This window comes from Palaemon carinicauda, chromosome 45 (assembly GCF_036898095.1).
Source record: "Palaemon carinicauda isolate YSFRI2023 chromosome 45, ASM3689809v2, whole genome shotgun sequence".
NCBI lineage: Eukaryota > Metazoa > Arthropoda > Malacostraca > Decapoda > Palaemonidae > Palaemon > Palaemon carinicauda.
This window is the reverse complement of record NC_090769.1, coordinates 26,175,021-26,180,020: the sequence shown is the minus strand read 5'-3', so window position 1 is coordinate 26,180,020 and position 5,000 is coordinate 26,175,021. Positions and strand designations below refer to the sequence as shown.

At 37.1% G+C, this 5,000-nt stretch overlaps 1 protein-coding gene across 4 annotated transcripts in view; it reads right to left on the bottom strand.

Moving 5' to 3' along the window:
• Positions 1 to 5,000, bottom strand: part of LOC137634767 (sphingomyelin phosphodiesterase-like) — a 138,299-nt gene that overhangs the window by 80,486 nt on the left and 52,813 nt on the right. The window lies entirely within an intron of this gene.

The following is a 5,000-nucleotide window of genomic DNA, read 5'->3' as shown; positions in this document are numbered from 1 at the left end:
CTATATAAAATATGAACACTGTAACAAAACAAGAGGCAGAGAAATTAGAATAGTGTGCCCGAGTGTACCCTCAAGCAAGAGAACTCTAACGTATGCCAATGGAAGACCATGGTACAGAGGCTATAGCACCACCCCCGACTAGAGAACAATGGTTTGATTTTTCAGTGTCCTTAAAGAAGAGCTGTTTACCATAACTAATGAGTCTCTTCTACCCTTACCAAATTAAGATGCCCACTAAACAACTACAGTGAAGTAGTTAACTCCTTCTGTGAATAAGATTTTTTCGGTTATTTTAGTGTTGTCACATGTATTATGTGAGAACACTAAATGTAAAGCTAAATGTAAAGCAAAAATGGGAATGTTATTCAGACACTTTAAAACAAGAAAAGCTGAACACATGATGATGCTTTACAAAACTTATGTACGTAGTACACTCGAGTATTGCAATGTGATATGGTACCCACACTACCAAAAGGATATTGCACAAATAGAGAGTGTACAAAGGTCCTATACTGCTAAAATAGAAGAAGTTAGGGACCTTGACTACTGGGAAAGACTGCAATTTTCAAAACTATACAGTCTAGAAAGGAGAAGAGAACGCTACATGATAATACAAGCATGGAAGCAAATAGAAGGAATTACTGAAAACATCATGGAGCTAAAAATATCAGAAAGAGCAAGCCAAGGTAGATTAATAGTGCCAAAAAATATACCAGGAAAACTAAGGAAGGCGCACAGGACATTAATCCACTACGCACCAGCATCGATAATGCAGCGACTATTTAATGCGCTGCCAGCTCATCTAAGAAACATTTCAGGAGTGAGCGTAGATGTGTTTAAGAATAAGCTCGATAAATACCTAAGATGCATCCCAGACCATCCAAGACTGGAAGATGCAAAATACACCGGAAGATGCATTAGCAACTCTCTGGTGGATATACAAGGTGCCTCACACTGAGGGATCTGGGGGAACCCAAACATAATGTAAGGCAATAAGGTAAGGCTCTCTCTCTCTCTCTCTCTCTCTCTCTCTCTCTCTCTCTCAGACCATCCAAGCCTGGAAGATGCATTAGCAACTCTCTGGTGGATATACAAGGTGCCTCACACTGAGGGACCTGGGGGAACCCAAACATAGAATAAGGCAATAAGGTAAGGCTCTCTCTCTCTCTCTCTCTCTCTCTCTCTCTCTCTCTCTCTCTCAGACCATCCAAGACTGGAAGATGCAAAATACACCGGAAGATGCATTAGCAACTCTCTGGTGGTTATACAAGGAGCCTCACACTGAGGGACCTGGGGGAACCCAAACATAAAATAAGGCAATAAGGTAAGCGGTAGTATCTAAACGGGTGACTGGTGAGTTAGAATCAAATTTTGTGCATCAAGCTGAAATCCACAATCATCAGAACTAGTGTATCTATTATGCCTCCTATATTAGTCAGTCCATCATCGGAATCTTTACGGCAGAACGAAATTGACTGAAATCGGAATTTCCTGACATTTTTCAGCACTTAATGTTCCCACTTCAAGTACAGTCTAAAAAGAGTACACTGTAAAGTGTATCGAATTATACCTGGTTTGCTGTTACAGTTGAAAGTTCAGTTACAAAATCACTGACTAACTTAGATTTGGAAACACTTTCCTGTTAATAAATCAAAGTGAAGTTTAAAAAACAATATCGGAAGTTCGCAAGGTATCAATAACAGTATCACGTCCAACTTCTAAAATCCAACAAGAGCTTTCTCTTCCCATGATATCAGCTTAGTGGAATGAAATGGGAAACTGCTATTTCGCATTCCCCTTCAGATATAATAGTGCTCATTGCAATGTGAAATCGTACACTAAACATTTCTCTTATATTGAGCGTAAAAAAAAGAAATGTTACCAAGTCTGAATTAATGCTTATACTCAAAGTCTAAACCCACAGTGCTTTTTCTCAAGAACTATGATTAAAGACTTAAAAACATTTCTTATATTGAGCGTAAAAAAAAAAGATTGTTACCAAGTCTGAATTAATACTTATACTCAAGTCTAAACCCACAGAGCTTTTTCTCAAGAAACTATGATTAAAGACTTAAAAACATTTCTCTTATATTGAGCGTAAAAAAAGAAGATTGTTACCAAGTCTGAATTAATGCTTATACTCAAAGTCTAAACCCACAAAGATTTTTCCCAAGAACTGTGATTAAAGACTTAAAAACATTTTTCTTATATTGAGCGTAAAAAAGAATGTTACCAAGTCTGAATTAATGCTTATACTCAAAGTCTAACCCCACAGAGCTTTTTCTCAAGAACTGTGATTAAAGACTTAAAAACATTTCGCTTATATTGAGCGTAAAAAAGAATGTTACCAAGTCTGAATTAATGCTTATACTCAAAGTCTAACCCCACAGAGCTTTTTCTCAAGAACTGTGATTAAAGACTTACAAACATTTCTCTTATATTGAGCGTAAAAAAGAATGTTACCAAGTCTGAATTAATGCTTATACTCAAAGTCTAACCCCACAGAGCTTTTTCTCAAGAACTGCGATTAAAGACTTACAAACATTTCTCTTATATTGAGCGTAAAAAAGAATGTTACCAAGTCTGAATTAATGCTTATACTCAAAAGTCTAAACCCACAGAGCTTTTTCTCAAGAACTGTGATTAAAGACTTAAAAACATTTCTCTTATATTGAGCGTAAAAAGAAAAGATTGTTACCAAGTCTGAATTAATGCTTATCTCAAGTCTAAACCCAAAGAGCTTTTTCTCAAGAACTTTGATTAAAGACTTAAAAACATTTCTCTTATATTGAGCGTAAAAAAAAGAAGAATATTACCAAGTCTGAATTAATGCTTATACTCAAAGTCTAAACCCACAGTACTTTTTCTCAAGAACTGTGATTAAAGACTTAAAAACATTTCTCTTATATTGAGCGTAAAAAAAAAGAAGAATGTTACCAAGTCTGATTTAATGCCTATACTCAAGTCTAAACCCACAGCTTTTTCTCAAGAACTATGATTAAAGACTTAAAAACATCTCACTTATGTTGAGCGTAAAAAAAAAGAATGTTACCAAGTCTGAATTAATGCTTATACTCAAAGTCTAAACCCAAAGAGCTTTTTCTCAAGAACCGTGATTAAAGACTTAAAAACATTTCTCTTATATTGAGCGTAAACAGAGAAATGTTACCAAGTCTGAATTAATGCTTATACTCAAAGTCTAAACCCACAGAGATTTTTCTCAAGAACTATGATTAAAGACTTAAAAACATTTCTCTTATAATGAGCGTAAAAAAAGAAGAATGTTACCAAGTCTGAATTAATGCTTTAACCATAAGTCTAAACCCACAGAGCTTTTTCTCAAGAACTTTGATTAAAGACTTAAAATCTGTACCAGTTTTCACTTCCAATTTCCTTTCCACCACGAGGAATTTTCACATCAAAAGTACCTTTAGAGTGAAACTTCACTCCCCATCTTCCTTTCCACCACGAGAAACTTTCATATCAAAGGTACCTTTAGAGGGAAACTTCACTTCCAATTTCCTTTCCACCACGAGGAACTTTCATATCAAAGGTACCTTTAGAGTGAAACTTCACTCCCCATCTTCCTTTCCACCACGAGAAACTTTCATATCAAAGGTACCTTTAGAGGGAAACTTCACTTCCAATTTCCTTTCCACCACGAGGAACTTTCATATCAAAGGTACCTTTAGAGTGAAACTTCACTCCCCATCTTCCTTTCCACCACGAGAAACTTTCATATCAAAAGTATCTTTAGAGGGAAACTTCACTTCCATCTTCCTTTCCACCACGAGGAACTTTCACATCAAAAGTACCTTTAGAGTGAAACTTCACTCCCCATCTTCCTTTCCACCACGAGAAACTTTCATATCAAAGGTACCTTTAGAGGGAAACTTCACACCCCATCTTCCTTTCCACCAAGAGGAACTTTCATATCAAAGGTACCTTTAGAGTGAAACTTCACTCCCCATCTTCCTTTCCACCACGAGAAACTTTCATATCAAAAGTATCTTTAGAGGGAAACTTCACTTCCATCTTCCTTTCCACCACGAGGAACTTTCACATCAAAAGTACCTTTAGAGTGAAACTTCACTCCCCATCTTCCTTTCCACCACGAGAAACTTTCATATCAAAGGTACCTTTAGAGGGAAACTTCACACCCCATCTTCCTTTCCACCAAGAGGAACTTTCATATCAAAGGTACCTTTAGAGTGAAACTTCACTCCCCATCTTCCTTTCCACCACGAGAAACTTTCATATTAAAGGTACCTTTAGAGGGAAACTTCACTTCCAATTTCCTTTCCACCAAGAGGAACTGTCATATCAAAGGTACCTTTAGAGTGAAACTTCACTTCCATCTTCCTTTCCACCACGAGAAACTTTCATATCAAAGGTACCTTTAGAGGGAAACTTCACTTCCATCTTCCTTTCCACCACGAGAAACTTTCATATCAAAGGTACCTTTAGAGGGAAACTTCACTTCCATCTTCCTTTCCACCACGAGAAACTTTCATATCAAAGGTACCTTTAGAGGGAAACTTCACTTCCATCTTCCTTTCCACCACGAGAAACTTTCATATCAAAGGTACCTTTAGAGGGAAACTTCACTTCCATCTTCCTTTCCACCACGAGAAACTTTCATATCAAAGGTACCTTTAGAGGGAAACTTCACTTCCATCTTCCTTTCCACCACGAGAAACTTTCATATCAAAGGTACCTTTAGAGGGAAACTTCACTTCCATCTTCCTTTCCACCACGAGAAACTTTCATATCAAAGGTACCTTTAGAGGGAAACTTCACTTCCATCTTCCTTTCCACCACGAGAAACTTTCATATCAAAGGTACCTTTAGAGGGAAACTTCACTTCCATCTTCCTTTCCACCACGAGAAACTTTCATATCAAAAGTACCTTTAGAGGGAAACTTCACTTCCATCTTCCTTTCCACCACGAGGAACTTTCACATCAAAAGTACCTTTAGAGGGAAACTTCACTTCAATCT